Consider the following 23,036-nt stretch of genomic DNA (forward strand, 5'->3'; position numbering starts at 1 on the left):
TGAAATGAGAATGACTTTTGATTCTCATGAGAAAACACTTATTTAATTTTGCAAATGACAATTGAAAGTACAAAACCCAAAAGCAGTGAAGTTGTCACGTTGTGTAAATGGTAAATAAAAACAGAATACAATGATTTGCAAATCCTTTTCAACTTATATTCAATTGAATGGACTGCAAAGACAAGATACTTAACGTTCGAACTGGAAAACGTTATTTTTTGCAAATATTAGCTCATTTGGAATTTGATGCCTGCAACATGTTTCAAAAAAGCTAGCACGAGTGGCAAAAAAGACTGAGAAAGTTGAGGAATGCTAATCAAACACTTATTTGGAACATCCCACAGGTGAACAGGCTAATTGGGAACAGGTGGGTGCCATGATTGGGTATAAAAACGGCTTCCATGAAATGCTCAGTCATTCACAAACAAGGATGCGGTGAGGGTCACCACTTTGTGAACAAATGCATGAGCAAATTGTCCAACAGTTTAAGAACAACATTTCTCAACCAGCTATTGCAAGGAATTTAGGGATTTCACCATCTACGGTCCGTAATATCATCAAAAGGTTCAGAGAATCTGGAGAAATCACTGCACATAAGCGATGATATTACGGAACTTCGATCCCTCGGGCGGTACTGCATCAAAAAGCGACATCAGTGTGTAAAGGATATCACCACATGGGCTCAGGAACACTTCAAAAAAACACTGTCAGTAACTACAGTCGCTCGCTACATCTGTAAGTGCAAATTAAAACTCTACCATTCAAAGCGAAAGCCATTTATCAACAACACCCAGAAACTCCGCCGGCTTCGTTGGGCCTGAGCTCATCTAAGATGGACTGATGCAAAGTGGAAAAATGTCCTGTGGTCTGACGAGTCCACATTTCAAATTATTCTTGGAAACTCTGGACGTCATGTCCTCTGGAACAAAGAGGAAAAGAACTCATCCCAATTGTTATAGGCGCAAAGTGTAAAAGCCAGCATGTGTGATGGTATGGGGGTGTATTAGTGCCCAAGACATGGGTAACTTACACATCTGTGAAGGCGCCATTAATGCTGAAAGGTACATACCGGTTTTGGAGCAACATATGTTGCCATCCAAGCAACGTTACCATGGACGCCCCTGCTTATTTCAGCAAGACAATGCCAATTCACGTGTTACATCAGCGTGGCTTCATAGTAAAAGAATACGGGTACTAGACTGGCCTGCCTGTAGTCCAGTCTAGTACTGTAGTATGAAGCCTAAAATACCACAACGGAGACCGCAGACTGTTGAACAACTTAAACTGTACATCAAGCAAGAATGGGAAATAATTCCACCTGAAAAGCTTCAAAAATGTGTCTCCTCAGTTCCCAAACGTTTATTGAGTGTTGTTAAAAGGAAAGGCCATGTAACACAGTGGTAAAAACGTCCCTTTGACAACTTTTTTGCAATGTGTTGCTGCCATTACATTCTAAGTTAATGATTATTTGCAAAAAAAAATAAAAGTTTCTTAGTGTGAACATTAAGTATCTTGTCTTTGCAGTCTAATCAATTGAATATAAGTTGAAAAGGATTTGCAAGTCATTGTATTCTGTTTTTATTTACGAATTGCACAACGTGCAAACTTCACTGGTTTTGGGTTTTGTATTTTATCTACAGCATCTGATTGATTTTAATTTAAAAATATATTTCCTTTTTTCCTTCTTTTAATTTCATGTAAAGCACCTTAGGAACGAATTATGGTCTTTAAATAACATGGCCTTGCCTTGCCTAATAGTAGTTATTAATAGTACATTTCTTTAAATGCTTTTTTAATTTTAATTATTTCCTTTTTTTATGGTTTGAAACACAATTTTTGTGTACTTTGAATGATTTTCTGCTGTTTTTTCCGTTGTATTAGCTTGTCTGTATTGTTACTCACGCCACTACGTCGATACACTTTTCAGAGCGGGGGTAGGCAGGAGGACAGCTATGTGATTAAATTCTCTATGGTTCACCATCAAAGCAGGAGAGAGCCCTAACTGCTGTTATCTCCTGGTGTGACTGGAATGTTTTGGATTTAAATGTAACTAAATAAATAAAACAAAATCCTTGACCAAAAACCACAACACCCTAAGATAAAATTTGATGGCGATATTATAAAAATGACTAAGACCATAAAAATAAATATAAACTGTTTCAGGCTTATTAGACCTTGTTTATCTGTTCAAGTTGCACATGATTTTATCCCATATGTCTTTATCCCATCTGTCTTATTGTGCCATGGTCTGGGGACTGTCCACTAAATGTGTAGTGAAGCCTCTGTCGTCCTTATATAAACAAACACTAAAGATATTTGACCCAAAACCAATGAAGCACTGCCTTTTCACCCAAAAATCTAACATGATGAGTTTTGATGATTTTATGCATTTCTCATTTTTAAAAGCTAATTTTTAAGTGTCTTAACCGCTTAAGGCCCAAGCTGTTTACATGCTTTTTTTTATTTCTCTTTGCTATTTGGGCTTATTGGACCCTAATTAGAATAAAAACTTAGAATCGTCTTTGGATATGATGTACTTAGTCCATAAGTACACAACCGTGTACTTCATGTGTAGTGACATGCTAATTCCTATTTTTACACTTTTTTTCCCCAAATTCTATTGTACAAACCCCGTTTCCATATGAGTTGGGAAATTGTGTTAGATGTAAATTTAAACGGAATACTTTGATTTGCAAATCCTTTTCAACCCATATTCAGTTCAAACTCATAAACATTTTTTTTTTTTTGCAAATAATCATTAACTTTAGAATTTGATTCCAGCAACACGTGACAAAGAAGTTGGGAAAGGTGGCAATGAATACTGATAAAGTTGAGGAATGCTCATCAAACACTTATTTGGAACATCCCACAGGTGAACAGGCACATTGGGAACAGGTGGGTGCCATGATTGGGTATAAAAGTAGATTCCATGAAATGCTCAGTCATTCACAAACAAGGACGGGGCGAGGGTCACCATTTTGTGAACAAATGCGTGAGCAAATTGTCCAACAGTTTAAGAACAACATTTCTCAACCAGCTATTGCAAGGAATTTAGGGATTTCACCGTCTACGGTCCGTAATATCATCAAAAGGTTCAGAGAATCTGGAGAAATCACTGCACATAAGCGATGATATTACGGAACTTCGATCCCTCAGGCAGTACTGCATCAAAAAGCGACATCAGTGTGTAAAGGATATCACCACATAGGCTCAGGAACACTTCAGAAAACCAGTCAGTAACTACAGTTGGCCGCTACATCTGTAAGCCATACACCTTAGAGTCATATAACTTGGTACGTGACACTTGTCAACTGTTAGCATGCTAACATTAAAGTGCTAACTTCTTTTTTGCTAAATTTACTCTTTTTTTCTCTAATTCCCCAGCCATACACCTTAGAGTCATACAACTTGGTATGTGACACAAGCTAAATATTATCATGCTCATGTTAGCTTGCTAGCAAGCTAACATTAGCATACTAACTTTCTGAGCAAATTTTGCTACCATTTACCCTAGAGTCATATAACGTCATATGTGACACTTATTAACTGTTACCATGCTAATGGTAGCATGCTAGCATACAAATACAAACATGCTACCTTTTTAGCTAACTTTACTTTTTTCTCTACTTAGAAAGCCATACACCTTACAGTAATATAACTTGGTATGTGACACATGCTAACTGATAGCATGCTGCTGTTAGCATGCTAAAATTAGCACGCTTGCGCTAGTTTTGCAACCGTTTACCCCAGAGTCATATAACTTGGTATGTGACACTTGTTACCTGTTAGCATGCAAACGATAGCATGCTAACTTTTTCATCTAATTTAACAATTATTTTTCTATTTCCGCAGCCATACACTTTATAGTCATATAACTTGGTATGTGACACAAGCTAAATATTATCATGCTCACGTTAGCTTGCTAGCATGCTAACATTAGCACACTAACTTTTTGAGATAATTTTTCTACCGTTTACCCTAGAGTCATATAACTTCATATGTGACACTTGTTAACTGTTACCATGCTAATGTTAGCATACTAGCATACAAACATTAGCGTGCTAACTTTTTGAGCTAGTTTTGCAACCGTTTAACCCAGAGTCATATAACTTGGTATGTGACACTTGTTACCTGTTAGCATGCAAACGATAGCATGCTAACTTTTTCATCTAATTTAACAATTTTTTTTCTATTTCCGCAGCCATACACTTTAGAGTCATATAACTTGGTAGGTGACACAAGCTTAATATTATCATGCTCAAGTTAGCTTGCTAGCATGCTAACATTAGTGTACTAACTTTTTGAGCTAATTTTGCTACTGTTTACGCTAGAGTCATATAACGTCATATGTGACACTTGTTAACTGCTACCATGCTAGTGTTAGCATGCTAGCATACTAATACAAACACGCTACCTTTTTAGCTAACTTTCCTTTTTTTCTCCACTTAGAAAGCCATACACCTTACAGTAATATAACTTGGTATGTGACACATGCTAACTGATAGCATGCTGCTGTTAGCTTGCTAGCATGCTAAAATTAGCACGCTAACTTTTTGAGCTAGTTTTGCAACCGTTTACCCCAGAGTCAAGTAACTTGGTACATGACACTTGTAAACTCTTAGCTTGCAAACGTAAGCATGCTAACATTAAAGTGCTAACTTTTATTTGCAAAATGTACTCTTTTTTTCTCTAATTCCCCAGCCATACACCTTAGAGTCATATAACTTGGTATGTGACACAAGCTAAATATTATCATGCTCATTTGCTATCATGCTAACATTAGCATGCTAACTTTTTGAGCTAGTTTTGCAACCGTTTAACCCAGAGTCATATAACTTGGTATGTGACACTTGTTACCTGTTAGCATGCAAACGATAGCATGCTAACTTTTTCATCTAATTAAACAATTTGTTTTCTATTTCCGCAGTCATACACTTTAGAGTCATATAACTTGGTATGTGACACAAGCTAACTATCATCATGCTCACGTTAGCTTGCTAGCATGCTAACATTAGCGTACTAACTTTTTGAGCTAATTTTGCTATCGTTCACGCTAGAGTCATATAACGTCATATGTGACACTTGTTAACTGTTACCATGCTAATGTTAGCATGCTAGCATACTAATACAAACACGCTACCTTTTTAGCTAACTTTACTTTTTTTCTCCACTTAGAAAGCCATACACCTTACAGTAATATAACTTGGTATGTGACACATGCTAACTGATAGCATGCTGCTGTTAGCACGTAAGCATGCTAACATTAAAGTGCTAACTTTTATTTGCAAAATGTACTCTTTTTTTCTCTAATTCCCCAGCCATACACCTTAGAGTCATATAACTTGGTATGTGACACAAGCTAAATATTATCATGCTCATTTGCTAGCATGCTAACATTAGCATGCTAACTTTTTGAGCTAGTTTTGCAACCGTTTAACCCAGAGTCATATAACTTGGTATGTGACACTTGTTACCTGTTAGCATGCAAACGATAGCATGCTAACTTTTTCATCCAATTTAACAATTGTTTTTCTATTTCCACAGCCATACACCTTTGAGTCGTATAACTTGGTATATGAAACACGCTGACTGTTTTCATGCTATCATTAGCACACATGCTAAGTGTTAGCATTTTTGTTAGCTATTTTAAGCTAGCTCTGTGGCTCGTTCTGTACAGTTACACCTAAACAGACACTCGGCACCATCTAATAAGTACGGCGGCTTCCGGCAACCCCCGGCCAGCGGTCCGGGGCACAGATAGCAGGCCCATCGAAATTTCCGTGGGAATTTTCTAGTTCATATTGACATTGTTTCTTATTGAGAAATGTGCTTCAATATACAAACATTTCAAGTTATGTTTGAGAACCAATGAAGTTGGTAAATCGAGATTGCACTGTATTAGGTCTTAGTGTATTTTTTGCAGGCGATGATATCATGACATCATCAATCATTCAAACAGCAGCAAGATAGGAACGCAGTGAAGGCAGAAGACAAATCAGGCTCATGTAATCCTGCAGTGGAAGATCTAATGTGTCACATGTGCGACGCAGCATCTGGGCTACTTCTCACATTCAATTAACCTCACAGCAACACTGCGGGGGGAAAAAAAAACACAATTAGCCTCAATCGCCCAGAGAAACAGATCCTCTTGCAAATGCGGCGCATCCGCTCTGCGCTCGCTGATGGTGCGCCATTGCTGTCATAAACAACATCAGCGTAGTTTTAAAATCATTACGAGGACAAGCTTCCATGCGCCGCTGTCGTTAGCCAGCATGACGCACGGTCGACTTACAGCTGGTGATGAGAATAATAACTATATGCATAACAGCTGCACGCTGCAATGTTGCTCACATGTGGGAGTAGATGTTCAACTAGGTCTCCATCTCTACAGTTTTTGGCCGTGCTCATTTTCATTAGCATGTCAATGAGCTGACAAAGCTTAACCTATTGTTACTATAACAATCTACAAGACAGGTACAGCCCCCGCGCTTCCTATCAGCAGCAACAACTAAAAAATACAGCAAAACAATAAAAGGAAAAAAATATATGTTAATACTAATAACACATTTGTTTAAATATATATATATATATATATATATATATACACATATACAGGCCTCAAACGTTTACTTTTTAAGGTCAAGGCAAGTGTTGCCTTAAAGGGGAACATTATCACCAGACCTATGTAAGCGTCAATATATACCTAGTAGTGGGAGCCCTGGGGGTGTGTCTTTGTGAAGAGATGGTCCCCGGCACATTGATGGCATATACTATATGCCAGTGTTTCTTAAAGGGGAACATTATCACAATTTCAGAAGGGTTAAAACCATTAAAAATCAGTTCCCAGTGGCTTATTTTATTTTTCGAAGTTTTTTTCAAAATTTTACCCATCACGCAATATCCCTAAAAAAAGCTTCAAAGTGCCTGATTTTAACCATCGTTATATACACCCGTCCATTTTCCTGTGACGTCACACAGTGAAGCCAACACAAACAAACATGGCGCATAGAACAGCAAGCTATAGCGACATTAGCTCGAATTCAGACTCGGATTTCAGCGGCTTAAGCGATTCAACAGATTACGAATGTATTGAAACGGATGGTTGTAGTGTGGAGGCAGGTAGCGAAAACGAAATTGAAGAAGAAACTGAAGCGATTGAGCCATATCGGTTTGAACCGTATGCAAGCGAAACCGACGAAAACGACACGACAGCCAGCGACACGGGAGAAAGCGAGGACGAATTCGGCGATCGCCTTCTAACCAACGATTGGTATGTGTTTGTTTGGCATTAAAGGAAACTAACAACTATGAACTAGGTTTACAGCATATGAAATACATTTGGCAACAACATGCACTTTGAGAGTGCAGACAGCCCAATTTTCATCAATTAATATATTCTGTAGACATACCCTCATCCGCTCTCTTTTCCTGAAAGCTGATCTGTCAAGTTTTGGAGTTGATGTCAGCAGGCCAGGGAAGCTAGGGTCGATATTCTTCTCTTGATCATCTTCGGTGGCATAAGGGACGGTGTGAGCCAAGACATCCAGGGGGTTTAGCTCGCTCGTCTGCGGGAACTAACTGCCGCCATTGCTTGCCGTGCTACCGAGGTCCTTTGTCCCTGAATTGCTCACACACTCCGGCAGATTCAATGGGGGTCTGGCGGCAGATTTCTTTGACTTTATCGTTGGAAATGCATCTGCTTTGAGTGTCGCAGGATATCCACACATTCTTGCCATCTCTGTCGTAGCATAGCTTTCGTCGGTAAAGTGTGCGGAACAAACGTCCAATTTCTTGCCACTTTCGCATCTTTGGGCCACTGGTGCAACTTGAATCCGTCCCTGTTCGTGTTGTTACACCCTCCGACAACACACCGACGAGGCATGATGTCTCCAAGGTACGGAAAACAGTCGAAAAAACGGAAAATAACAGAGCTGATTCGACTCGGTGTTTGTAATGTGTTTGAGAAAATGGCGGATTGCTTCCCGTTGTGACGTCATCGCTCCGAGAGCGAATAATAGAAAGGCGTTTAATTCGCCAAAATTCACCCATTTAGAGTTCAGAAATCGGTTAAAAAAATATATGGTCTTTTTTCTGCAACATCAAGGTATATATTGACGCTTACATAGGTCTGGTGATAATGTTCCCCTTTAAGTACTTATTAATGCCTTATTCGAGCATGGCCTTATTATAACCCTAACCCTCTAACCCTGGCCCTAACCTTCTAACCAAATAACTCTAAATTAAGTCTTTGTTACTTAGAATATGTTCCCCATACTAAAGTGTTACCAAAAACATATAACTTTGTCTTGAATTTGAAAAAAAAAAAACATTTTATTTTTCACTAAAGAAGGGTTCGGTGAATGTGCATATGAAACTGGTGGGGTTCGTTACCTCCAACAAGGTTAAGAACCACTGATCTATGGTATTTAAGTGGAATAGAGGTGTAATTGCTTGTTACTGTATGACTGTAGACTACTCCAGCAGACTTCCACTCAATCCAGCCAGCTGTTCCTTACTTAAATGATTTTGGGGCCAATATCTCTAGCTAGCTAGGTTTATGTACCACCACAGTCTCGTAATGAACCGAAAATATTTCTCCGTTAGCCGTGATGCTAATTTTCTCGATGTTAAATCCCATTCATTTATGCTAACAACGTTGCATTAGTGTTTTACAAGCCTCTCATCTTATTCTACAGAAAAAGATGGATGGTGTCCAACTTTGAATAATCAAAAAATGGTCAAAATTTCCAAACTTCCCGAGCTTAACTTCCCATGGTAAATTTCCGGAAAGTTTCCGGAAACTTTCCACCCCTTTTCAACCCTAATAACAACTAAGTAACGCTGCAGCCTATAGGGACCACAGTTGAAAAAACAGTTGTGTTACATTCTAGGGGGCACTCGCAGCCCAACAATAGGCCCCGGCCCTATGGTTAAAGGGGAACATTATCACCAGACCTATGTAAGCGTCAATATATACCTTGATGTTGCAGAAAAAAAACCATATACTTTTTTAACCGATTTCCGAACTCTAAATGGGTGAATTTTGGCGAATTAAACGCCTTTCTATTATTCGCTCTCGGAGCGATGACGTCACGATGTGACGTCACACGGTGAAGCAATCCGCCATTTTCTCAAACACCGAGTCAAATCAGCTCTGTTATTTTCCGTTTTTTCGACTGTTTTCCGTACCTTGGAGACATCATGCCTCGTCGGTGTGTTGTCGGAGGGTGTAACAACACGAACAGGGACGGATTCAAGTTGCACCAGTGGCCCAAAGATGCGAAAGTGGCAAGAAATTGGACGTTTGTTCCGCACACTTTACCGACGAAAGCTATGCTACGACAGAGATGGCAAGAATGTGTGGTTATCCTGCGACACTCAAAGCAGATGCATTTCCAACGATAAAGTCAAAGAACTCTGCCGCCAGACCCCCATTGAATCTGCCGGAGTGTGTGAGAAATTCAGGGACAAAGGACCTCGCTAGCACGGCAAGCAATGGCGGCAGTTTGTTCCCGCAGACGAGCGAGCTAAACCCCCTGGATGTCTTGGCTCACACCGCTTCTACCGTCCCTTATGCCACCGAAGATGATTAAGAGAAGAATATCGACCCTAGCTTCCCTGGCCTGCTGACATCAACTCCAAAACTGGACAGATTAGCTTTCAGGAAAAGAGAGTGGATGAGGGTATGTCTACAGAATATATTAATTGATGAAAATTGGGCTGTCTGCACTCTCAAAGTGCATGTTGTTGCCAAATGTATTTCATATGCTGTAAACCTAGTTCATAGTTGTTAGTTTCCTTTAATGTTAAACAAACACATACCAATCGTTGGTTAGAAGGCGATCGCCGAATTCGTCCTCGCTTTCTCCCGTGTCGCTGGCTGTCGTGTCGTTTTCGTCGGTTTCGCTTGCATACGGTTCAAACCGATATGGCTCAATAGCTTCAGTTTCTTCTTCAATTTCGTTTTCGCTACCTGCCTCCACACTACAACCATCCGTTTCAATACATGCGTAATCTGTTGAATCGCTTAAGCCGCTGAAATCCGAGTCTGAATCCGAGCCAATGTCGCTATAGCTTGCTGTTCTATGCGCCATGTTTGTTTGTGTTGGCATCACTATGTGACGTCACAGGAAAATGGACGGGTGTGTACCGTATTTTCCGCACTATAAGGCGCACCTAAAAACCACAAATTTTCTCAAAAGCTAACAGTGCGCCTTATAACCCGGTGCGCTTTATTACGATTAATTTTCATAAAGTTTCGATCTCGCAACTTCGGTAAACAGCCGCCATCTTTTTTCCCGGTAGAACAGGAAGCGCTTCTTCTTCTACGCAAGCAACCGCCAAGGAAAGCACCCGCCCCCATAGAACAGGAAGCGCTTCACCCGCCCCCATAGAACAGGAAGCGCTTCACCCGCCCCCGGAAGAAGAAGAAAAAACGCGCGGATATCACCGTACGTTTCATTTCCTGTTTACATCTGTAAAGACCACAAAATGGCTCCTACTACGCGACAAGGATCCGGTTCATAAAAAGACGCAATCTCTCCATCCGCACACGGATTACTACCGTATTTCACAGCAACTGATATTCCTGTGAACTGCACTGTGGAACGGGAGCACGTACGGTGAATATTCGCACCACAGGGAATGAGGAGTCATCCTTCACTGTGGTTCTAGCTTGCCATGCTAACTTCCACCCATCCAAAAGAGACCTTTCCAGCCGGCGTCATCATAAAAGCTAACTCGAAGGGATGGATGGATGAAGAAAAGATGAGCGAGTGGTTAAGGGAAGTTTACGCGAAGAGGCCGGGTGGCTTTTTTCACACAGCTCCGAAGGCGAACACACCTTCACTAAGACGGGCAGATAGCGCCGGTCGACATACGCCAACATCTGCCAGTGGATCGTAAATGCCTGGGCAGATATTTCGGTCACAACTGTGGTCCGAGCTTTCCGGAAGGCAGGATTCACAGAACTGCTGCACAACAACAGCGACACTGAATCCGATGACTTCGACGAGGCGGAGCCGGCCATTTTTGGATCCCACGCTTGCGCAACTTTTCAATTCGGACACCGAAGACGAAGAATTCGAAGGATTTACGAATGAAGAATAACTTCAGAAGGTGAGCGCTATGTTTATTTTGTGTGTTGTGACATTAACGTTCGAGCAACATTATGTTGCTATTTATTGCTCTACACCATTTTGAATTTTACTATGTTTGTGATTGCACATTTGCGTACATTTTGGGACAGAGTTGTTAGAACGCTGGTTTTCAATATATTATTAAAGTTTGACTGAACTATCTGACTGTTTTTTTGACATTCACTTTAGCGCAGCGTTTTTTTGACATTCACTTTAGCGCAGCGTAGGCGCGGCTTTTAGTCCGGGGCGGCTTATTGGTGGACAAAATTATGAAATATGTAATTCATAGAAGGTGCGGCTAATAATCCGGTGCGCCTTATAGTGCGGAAAATACGGTATATAACGATGGTTAAAATCAGGCACTTTGAAGCTTTTTTTAGGGATATTGCGTGATGGGTAAAATTTTGAAAAAAACTTCGAAAAATATAATAAATAAATGATAAATGGGTTGTACTTGTATAGCGCTTTTCTACCTTCAAGGTACTCAAAGCGCTTTGACACTACTAAGCCACTGGGAACTGATTTTTAATGGTTTTAACCCTTCTGAAATTGTGATAATGTTCCCCTTTAAGAAACACTGCCATATAGTATATGCCATCAACGTGCCGGGGACCATCTCTTCACAAAGACACACCCCCAGGGCTCCCACTACTTCAGCGTTATGGTGCTCAATTTTTGGCTGTTCTTATCTGCCACATGTGGAAAGCCGGTCCGTGAAAATAATGCATACGGTACATTAAAGCGCTCCCTGGTGGAAAGAAAGGTCGAGGACCACTGCTCTACAGTAAACTTTTTTTTTTTTCAGTTTGGAAAATGCAGTTTCTCTGAAAAGTTACTTCACATTTGAACACGAATAATGCACATACCTTACAAACTGATGCTAGAATAACGATGTATAAGTTATCACACAACTCTTATGCTTAAAGGCCGTTGCTATAGTTATTATCCATTGTGGTCAAGTTGTACTGTTCCATCTGTGCAAAGGCACACAACTTTTTATCTTCCACTGCGAGTTGTCTCGCAGCAGCAGTTTGATTCCAGACCCTGCCTGCTGACAGCAAAGGACGGACTTCCGAGTACCTCAACGCAGACAAAACAGAGACAGGGCGAAATCACGAGTGTCAGCACATTTCCATTCTGAATAATCACGTATTGTGTCTACTGGGGCAGCCTCAGTGATGTTAACTAGGGAACTCCTGAATAAATAGAGGAGCGCGGGGGCTGTACCTTAGAGCGTAGGGTGAAACTGTAACTGAGTGTGCAGCCCAATACGTTTCTACTCATGAGCAAAATTCAACTCTGTCTCTGCTTGATTCCTTGCTTCTTGTCTCGTTCAATAGGTAGTTTGGTGTTTGAACCTGACAATTGACGTTTAGCTTCGCTAGCTTTTCCGGGCAATGGTAGTTTATCAAGTAGCCTTGACCGGTTATGTTTTTGCCACGGTTTGTTTTTCAAGCAACATAACTTAAACATCCATCCAGCCATCTTCTACCGCTTGTCTCTCCATGGACAAGTCGCCAAAACAATCCCTTTATCTACCACGAAATGGAACACACTTCACTTCCTGCTTCTTCTTTCTCTCCCCTTTACGGCGCTCCTCGCCCGCACTGCGCAGAGGATCATGGGAGATTTTTATTTTTTTAGTTAATATTCAGACTTGCCAAAGCAAAAGTGCCAGAAAGAAGATTTTAATACCGTCATGGCATTATTGTGAAGATTTTAAAACCGCAATACTGAAATATCGCCATACCGTTACATCCCTATTGTATGTTCGATTGTTTTAAAATACATATTTTTTTTAAATAAAGACAGAAATATTCCTTCATATTGTCTGCACAAATGTATCGTAAAAATATAAATGACCTCGAGGGAAAGAAGTGGTAGAAAATGATCAATTAATTGAAAGTCCGTTTGACAAAATTCTTTGTACAGATTTTTATTTACAGATCATACTTTTTGTTTTATTTCAGCAAATTGGGTTAAAAAAAAAAGCTTAATTTGAGGACAGAATTGGATTTTGTGTGGTCAATACACAAAAAGAAGTATTTTAACGGTGGCTGTGAATTGGAATGAGCATTGTGATCAGGGCCGAAAACTGTATCACGATATAAGTTTTTTATATTGCTCGATATCGATCATTATTGATATTTGTTTGTTATCACGATATAAGTTTTTTATATTGCTCGATATCGATCATTATTGATATTTGTTTGGACCTATGTACAATATTGACCAGGAGAAATGCAACTTTTGAAACAACGACTTCCTGTGATTATTGTCAGAATAATTGTATCTAAGTTATCACAAAACTTTGTGTTTCAATGAGTTCCTGGCGAGCAGACAAAAGCTGTCTTTGATCTTACCAATCAAAAGGCTTGTAAAACTCCACTGTGTAGGATGGGAAGCGACATGAAGGTGTCAGTTTCTTTGACGTATTGTAATCCACAGGAAGATTTTGTCTCGAACCGAGAACTACAAAGCGGAGAGGAAGCAGGACCTGACTCCCCCCAGGCACCTTTTTTTTTTTTTAACTGTTTTGTGACCAAAGGCAGCGGCTGTTTACGACCCCCTTCCTTTAGAAACAGCTGTTGCCATGTAATCAGGGAAAATCCAAATAAAAGAGGAGGCGTACAATCTTTCGTCAGAGCGTGGTGGGAGACTGTACAAGAGTACAGCCCAGACGTTTCTCCTCAATTGAGCCAAATTTAATTCTGTCTCTGTTTGATTCCTTGCTTCTTTGTCTGTTTAATAAATGTCATCGGTGTTTGAACCTGACAATTATAACCCCTAAGCTATCAAAGCAGAAAGGAAAGCAAATGTCAACGCGAGCATGGACGACAATCAAATCACACTGGACAATAAGCTCTTTCAATAAAGGTTCAATATTAAGGAATTTGTAAGACGTGCTTCATAAAGTGTACCACAATAAGTGCAAAGTGTGAAAATGTAAAGAAGTATTTCTGCCAGGAAGTTACGTGATCTGTGTAACGTCTAATTTGGTCTGTTATTCTTTTGGAAGCATGCAAACAAATATATGTTATGCAGTGATTAGGGATGTCCCGATCCAGGTTTTTGCACTTCCGATCCGATACAGATATTGTTTTTGCACTTTCGATCCGATACTGATACTGACCGATACTGGCCTATCCGAGCATGTATTAAAGTTTAAAGTTATTTAGCCTACTTAGTTGTCAGAATCATGTTGAAAAGGGTTTTAGTACTCTTGATAACAACTAGCCAGCTGAATTAGGGGAGTTTGAATAATACACAATGGTTGGTAACAAGAAACTGACCTGTTTATTCAAGGATAAACACAAAATAGACAAAATTATACATGACAAACACAAATGGCATCATTGAACTAGGGCTGGGCGACATGGCCTTTTTTTAATATTGCGATATTTTAAGGCCATATTGCGATACACGATATATATCTCGATATTTTGCCTTAGCCTTGAATGAACACTTGATGCATATAATCACAGCAGTATGATGATTCTATGTGTCTACATTAAAACATTCTTCTTCATACTGCATTAATATATGCTACTTTTAAACTTTCATGCAGAGAAGGAAATCACAACTAAAAAAATCACTAATTTTTTCATACGGTGTTGATCTGGAAATGTTTGCCTCAGCATTTTGATGGTGTGGACGTGTGGCACCGAATGGAGATAAGCGTCTCAACAGACGTCACAATATTTGAACAATGATGACGAAAACTGTTTTCTCTGTCGTGTCCGTGTGTCGAAAATTGTTATGCGCTTGTTTTTTTATTTGTTTTTGTGCGTGGCATAGATTTGCCGTGCGCAGAGGACGCTTGAGCAGTGCGCAATTGCACAGGCGTGCACCTTAGAGGGAACGTTGCTCGCACGGCTGAGCTAGCATCACAGCTAACGTTAGCCATGCTGCTACCGCTCTGCTGGGAGAGGGCGTATACGTATGTGACGTATGTCGTGACAGTGTGTGACGTGTGTAAGAAGGTGCGCTTGCTGTCTGTGAGAGGGAGACACAGGAAAGAGTGAGAAGAGCCTGTCGTGTAATGTATATATATATATATATATATATATATACATATATATATATATATATACACATCTGTATCATGAATCAATTTAAGTGGACCCCGACTTAAACAAGTTGAAAAACTTATTTGGGTGTTACCATTTAGTGGTCAATTGTACGGAATATGTACTTCACTGTGCAACCTACTAATAAAAGTCTCAATCAATCAATCAATCAGTCCGCAGCTAAAATCAACTGCGTGAGAATCCACAGACCTGTGGATGTGTTGAAGGTGTGCTGGAAAATGCGGAACGGAAATTAGGGAGCAGCAGAAAAGTGGAATGTATTATTTAAATCGGTGCGTTGGAACACACGGACCGGAGATTTTTTTTAAACTGGATCGGCATTTTCCCATGCCTTGCCGATACGCATTTTTTTTTGCAAATATCGGCGGCCGATCCGATCCAAATATCGGATCGGGACATCCCTAACAGTGATTATTATTTAAACGTTATTGGACCAAATTATTGTTTTTAAAGTAGCACATTTGTTACTTTCTGTTATTCTGTTCGCATCTGCAGTCCCCTCCAAGGTTTCTCATTGTTATCCCATTGGGTTGAGTTTTTTCTTGCCCTGATGTGGGATCTGAGCCGAGGATGTCGTTGTGGCTTGTGCAGCCCTTTGAGACACTCGTGATTTAGGGCTATATAAGTAAACTATGATTTATTGATTGATTGATTTTAGTTTTACAGTCCTGCACTTTGGTTCCTACCTGTTGTTTCCGTTCGGAACGGGACGTGGGTCGAAATGGAAAGACGAGCGCGGCAAAGGACCACGACGCAAACCAAACGTGACATTCGATACTGTTACACGATTGGCTGTTTGGTGTGTCTCTCCCATTGCTCACTGACCACTTCCTGTTTTGCAGGCTTCCTGTTTTGCCTTCATTCATGCAACCAACCATGCTTCTTTCTTTGCGGTTTCTTCCGGCCCGAAAAATAAACAGTTGTCAAACATTTTATATTGATATCGATGACATGTCTATCGCGATATATATTGATATTGTTTTATTTGTGGTCATAAAAAACGGTACAGAGATTGTTTGAGCAAAATGATAGGGCTGTTTTTCCACATCTGGATTGCAAGCTTGATATTTATAATTCAATAAATCTACCAGGGGTCAAAGAGCTTGTCTTCTTCACTCCCTCCTGCCATTATTATTATTAATATTTCTTACCGAGGCCTCCTGGAGCTTTGTTCTGCATTAAAACATGCAATCCATCTTGGGATGGTATTGATTGTAGTTTGGGGAGGAAGGAGACATAGGGGATGGTCACTTGGCCATATGGCCAACTCCCATGGGGGGGGGGCACTCAGCTAACATGCCTGAAGCCAAAAAAAACAAAACCTATTTCTGTACACACATGGTTACTAGGCTTGTTCAACATTCTCAATTCCCTTTGAAGGATTTAAATTGAATTGGCCCCGCCCCACATGATATTAAATATGAATTACAGGAAGTGGAATGGAAGTCATCGCAATTCAGTGAAATGTTCTTACAGCCAAGTAGCGGGAAGGAAGGATGAGGCCAAAACACTGAAAATACTTCAGAAACTACGGAGGTTCAATCGTGTCTTTGTTACAAAAGTGTTTTTTAACACTGTATTTATGTAACTTCATTTGTTTTATATCAAAGTATGCTGACAATTTCATTGGAAAAAATTTGGGAGCAAAGTGTGTCTACAAAAATTCAGTGTTTTAAAATTCAGTTTAGGGCTGGGCGATATATCGAATATACTCGATATATCGCGGGTTTGTCTCTGTGCGATATAGACAATGACCAGAGGTGGGTAGTAACGCGCTACATTTACTCCGTTACATCTACTTGAGTAACTTTTGGGATAAATTGTACTTCTAAGAGTAGTTTTAATGCAACTTACTTTTACTTGAGTATATTTATAGAGAAGAAACGCTACTTTTACTCCGCTACTTTTATCTACATTCAGCTCGCTACTCGCTACTATTTTTTATCGATCTGTTAATGCACGCTTTGTTTGTTTTGGTCTGTCAGACAGACCTTCAAAGTGCCTGCGTTACTGGTGACGTTTCACTCCGTTCCACCAATAAAATGCAGTCACTAGTGACGTTTGACTCCGTTCCACCAATCAGATGCAGTCACTGGTGACGTTGGACCAATCAAACAGAGCCAGGCGGTCACATGACCTGACTTAAACAAGTTGAAAAACTTATTGGGGTGTTACCATTTAGTGGTCAATTGTACGGAATATATACTGTACTGTGCAATCTACTAATACAAGTTTCAATCAATCAATCAAAAGTGTGAAGGAAAAAAGACACTTTTTTATTTCAAACGTACATCCCGTCACAAGCCTAAAGACTGACTGCACAGTTCCTGTCTTCACAATAAAAGTGCCGCTCCATCGCGCCTGCGCTTTCAAAATAAGAGTCTCCGAAAGCCAGCGCAAACAAGCTAGCAAGCTACGGAATTTGCCGCCAATGTCTTTCTTGTAAAGTGTGTGAAAACGAATATGGAAGCTGGACAAATAAGATACCAAAAACCAACCACTTATGTGGTATTAGACAGAAAGGAGGAACTTTTTTTCTCCTGCATTTGAAAACGTGGACGTTAAGCACTGCTGTCTGATTACAATCAATGCAAGTCATCAGAATCAGGTAATACACCAACTTATATTCTTGTCTTCATGAAAGAAAGGAATCTATATGTGTTAAACATGCATGTATATTCATTAAAACACCTTTAACATGTAAACAAAAACGGCAAAATAAATAAATATAAATGATATACTGTATATATCAATGTATGTGTATATATGTATATATATATATATATATATATATATATATATATATATATATATATATATATATATATATATATATGATATGTGTGTGTATGTTACTCATCAGTTACTCAGTACTTGAGTAGTTTTTTCACAACATACTTTTTACTTTTACTCAAGTAAATATTTGGGTGACTACTCCTTACTTTTACTTGAGTAATAAATCTCTAAAGTAACAGTACTCTTACTTGAGTACAATTTCTGGCTACTCTACCCACCTCTGAAAATGACTATATTGTGATATTCGAGTATACGTTCTCACGCAGTTGCTTTTAGCTGCGGAAATTACACTACAGGCGTTTCTCACTCTTTCTTGTCTCCTCACAGAGACATAAAACAAGCGCACCTTCTTACATACGTCACATACGTATACGCCCTCGCGGCGCAGAGACGTAGTGGCATGGGTAACGTTAGCTGTGGTGCGAGTGGTAATACGAGAGAAAGAAGGTGCGAATCTGGTAACGAATGAAGAAAGAAGAATTAATTCCCAAGAAAAAACAGCACGGGGTCCATCGTCTGGCGGTGGTTTGGCTTCAAGCGGGAAGATGTTGAACAGACAACCCTAATATGTCAAGTGTGGGGCAAAAGCATTGCTACAAAAAGTAGCATCACTGCTAATTTGTAGCATCATTTGAAAAGTCACCCGCTAGAGAATGAAGAGTGCTTGAAACTCTGCATGTCAACATCTCCGTTCGGTGCCACACCAATAAAATGCCGAAGCAACCATTTCCACATCAACACCGTATGAAAAAAATAGTCAACAACAGAAGGAGATAACGTCCGCAGGAACCTACCACATAACGAAGGACATACACTATTTGATTTCCTATTATGCAGCTCATTTTTATTTGACACTTATTGAAATATCTTGTGTGACATCATGCACAAAAGTGCACTTTATTTGTTTTAAACTATTGCCGTGGCGTTCTGTACAGAAAGTGCACTTTAATTTAGTGTTGTTTTGATATGTCATCTTAGTGACATCATGCACAAAAGTGCACTAATAGCTTGTTTTAAACTATTGTCCTGGCGTTCTGTACAGAAAGTGCACTTTAATTTAGTGTTGTTTCGATATGTCATCTAGGGCTGGGCGATATATCGAATATACTCGATATATCGCGGGTTTGTCTCTGTGCGATATAGAAAATGACTATATTGTGATATTCGAGTATTCGTTCTCACGCAGTTGCTTTAAGCTGCGGGCATTACACTACAGGCTCTTCTCACTCTTTGTTGTCTCCTCACAGAGACATAAAACAAGCGCACCTTCTTACATACGTCACATACGTATACGCCCTCGCGGAGCAGAGAGATAGCGACATGGGTAACGTTAGCTGTGGTGCGAGTTGTAATACGAGAGAAAGAAGGTGCGCATCTGGTAACAAATGAAGGAAGAGGAATTAATTCCCAAGAAAAACAGCAGGGGGTCCATCGTCTGGCGGTGGTTTGGCTTCAAGCGGGAATATGTCGAACAGATATGTCAAGTGTGCGGCAAAAGCGTTGCTACAAAAAGTAGCACCACTGCTAATTTGTAGCATCATTTGAAAAGTCACCCGCTAGAGAATGAAGAGCGCTTGAAACTCCGCATGTCAACATCTCCGTTAGGTGCCACACCAATAAAATGCCCAAGCAACCATTTCCACATCAACACCGTATGAAAAAAAATAGTCAATAACAGAAGGAGATAACGTCCGCAGGAACCTACCACATAACGAAGGACATACACTATTTGATTTCCTATTATGCAGCTCATTTTTATTTGACACTTATTGAAATATCTTGTGTGACATCATGCACAAAAGTGCACTTTATTTGTTTTAAACTATTGCCGTGGCGTTCTGTACAGAAAGTGCACTTTAATTTAGTGTTGTTTTGATATGTCATCTTAGTGACGTCATGCACAAAAGTGCACTAATGGCTTGTTTTAAAATGTCTCTGACAAAACCCACTTCCGATCCAGTCTCTGGAGCAGCCAATGAGGTACCAAGTTGGAAGTCATGTGACACGGGTCTTACAAAGGCTACAGTTCATGTCATCTACCATGTGTGCTTGGGTCTTTTTATCCACCCTTTCAACGGTGGAGCTTGCTGTGCATTAGTGAAAAAAATCCCGCAGCACAGACTGATAATAACAACATTATAACAGACTAGGGTTGTACGGTATACCGGTACTGGTATAGCACCGCGGTACTGATGAATCAAAAACAGTACTATACTCTGTTTGAAAAGTACCGGTTCCTGGGCATGATGGCCCGTCCTCACATTGCAGAGGAGCATGTTCGGCAGCGCACACACACAGAGTACTTCCAAGCAGACACAGTGTGTAGACAGAAAAGGGAGAACGGACACACTTTGACTAAAAACTGACGATAAAGATGACACTGAAACGCCCTCAGGACGATGTGCTTTAAAACATGGCTAACCAGCTCGCGTCGAACGTCCATCCGCAGTCGGCAGTGTTTTAGATACTTCTAAATCACTAATCCTCGCCTCCATGGCGACAAATAAAGTAAGTTTCCAACAAGTATCATTATCACTGGAGGACGAGGAATAGCTAAACATGCTTCACTACACACCGTGGGAGGATACAGTAGCTTTTGCTTGATTGATTGAGACTTTTATAAGTAGATTGCACAGTACAGTACATATTCCGTACAATTCACCACTAAATGGTAACACCCCAATAAGTTTTTCAACGTGTTTAAGTCGGGGTCCACGTTAACCGCTAAAAACAAACTAGCACCCCTGAATGTAAACAAATGCCATGGGTGGATCGACACCTAGCATCCACTGTAATGATACCAAGTACAATTGTGTATCTAGTCCAGTGTTTTTCAACCACTGTGAGATACAGTCTGGTGTGCCGTTGGAGATTATGTAATTTCACCTATTTGGGGCAAAAAAAAATTTGCAAACCAGTAATTATAGTCTGCAAATTATGTGTTTTCTTGTTGAGTGTCGGTGCTGTCTAGAGCTGGGCAGAGTAACCGTGTAATACTCTTCCATATCAGTAGGTGGCAGCCGGTAGCTAATTGCTTTGTAGATGTCGGAAACAGCGGGAGGCAGTGTGCAGGTAAAAAGGTATCTAATGCTGAAGCCAAAAATAAACAAAAGGTGAGTGCCCCTAAGAAAAGGCATTGAAGCTTAAGGAAGGCTATGCAGAACGAAACTAAAACTGAACTAGCTACAAAGTAAACAAAAACAGAATGCTGGACGACAGCAAAGACTTACTGTGGAGCAAAGACAAGGTACATCCGAACATGACATGACAATCGACAATGTCCCCACAAAGAAGGACAAAAACAACTGAAATATTCTTGATTGCTAAAACAAAGTAGATGCGGGAAATATCGCTCAAAGGAAGACATGAAACTGCGACAGGAAAATACCAAAAAAAGAGAAAAAGCCACCGAAATAGGAGCGCAAGACAAGAACTAAAACACTACACACAGGAAAACAGCAAACAACTCAAAATAAGTCAGGGTGTGATGTGACAGGTGGTGACAGTACACCTACTTTGAGACAAGAGCTATAGTTTGGTTATGGTTTGAACTCATATCCAACAATTGCGACAACGACTCTTTACTATCAACTGAGTTTCGTTTTTTAATGATTTCCTCTGGTGGTCTGCCTCCGCATTTTTTGTGTGCTTTGGCTCAAAAATAGTTGAAAAACACTGATTAAGTCGATACTACTATGATTACATCGATATTTTTTATTATCACAAAATCTTATTTCCTTTTTTTTAAAATTCATATCATGTTTATAAACTCAGGAAATACGGACTTTGAATATGACCAAAGTATGATCCTGTAACTACTTGGTATCGTATCGATACATACATTTGTGGTATCATCCAAAACTAATGTAAAGTATCAAACAACAGAAGAATAAGTGATTATTACATTTTTAACAGAAGTGTAGATAAAACATGTTGAAATGTAAAATAAGCAGATATTAACAGTAAATGAACAAGTAGATTAATAATTCATTTTTACAGTTTGTCCCTCATAATTTTTGACAAAATAGAATGATAAAAGACACAATATGTTACTGCATACCTTAGGAGCCTTTGTTTGTTTACTTACTACTAAAAGACAAGTTGTCTACTATGTTCAACATTTTATTTAAGGACTAAATTGTTCTTTGATTGCAATAAGAAACATATGTTTAATGTACCATTTTTTTTGGTTACAATAAAGGCAATAATGCCATTTTTGTGGTACCCCTTATTTAGAAAAGTATCGAAAAGTATCTAAATACATTTTGGTACCAGTACTAAAATATTGGTATTAGGACAACCCTATAACAGACCATCTCAAAAAACGGAATTAAATTTGAGCTTTTTTACTGAAAAACACACTCAGAATGTACATGAAACAACAGAATGTGAGGTTTGCAATATTAACTATGAACAATAAAACACTGAATATTGAGAATATATGAACATCCACATACTCGATGTACAAACCCCGTTTCCATATGAGTTGGGAAATTGTGTTAGATGTAAATATAAACAGAATACAATGATTTGCAAATCATTTTCAACCCATATTCAGTTGAATATGCTACAAAGACAACATATTTGATGTTCAAACTGATAAACATTTTTTTTTTGCAAATAATCATTAACTTTAGAATTTGATGCCAGCAACACGTGACAAAGAAGTTGGGAAAGGTGGCAATAAATACTGATAAAGTTGAGGAATGCTCATCAAACACTTATTTGGAACATCCCACAGGTGAACAGGCTAATTGGGAACAGGTGGGTGCCATGATTGGGTATAAAAGTAGATTCCATGAAATGCTCAGTCATTCACAAACAAGGATGGGGCGAGGGTCACCACTTTGTCAACAAATGCGTGAGCAAATTGTTGAACAGTTTAAGAAAAACCTTTCTCAACCAGCTATTGCAAGGAATTTAGGGATTTCACCATTTACGGTACGTAATATCATCAAAGGGTTCAGAGAATCTGGAGAAATCACTGCACGTAAGCAGCTAAGCCCGTGAC

General features: G+C 39.6%; 2 protein-coding genes across 2 annotated transcripts in view; one reads left to right on the forward strand and one right to left on the reverse strand.

Moving 5' to 3' along the window:
* osbpl8 (oxysterol binding protein-like 8) overlaps nt 1–23,036 on the forward strand; it is a 1,018,260-nt gene that overhangs the window by 774,123 nt on the left and 221,101 nt on the right. The gene's annotated exons all lie outside the window — the stretch shown is intronic.
* The window catches only part of zdhhc17 (zDHHC palmitoyltransferase 17), a 133,740-nt gene that overhangs the window by 104,432 nt on the left and 6,272 nt on the right, over nt 1–23,036 (reverse strand). The window lies entirely within an intron of this gene.

This window comes from Nerophis lumbriciformis, linkage group LG05 (genome assembly GCF_033978685.3).
Source record: "Nerophis lumbriciformis linkage group LG05, RoL_Nlum_v2.1, whole genome shotgun sequence".
Lineage (NCBI taxonomy): Eukaryota > Metazoa > Chordata > Actinopteri > Syngnathiformes > Syngnathidae > Nerophis > Nerophis lumbriciformis.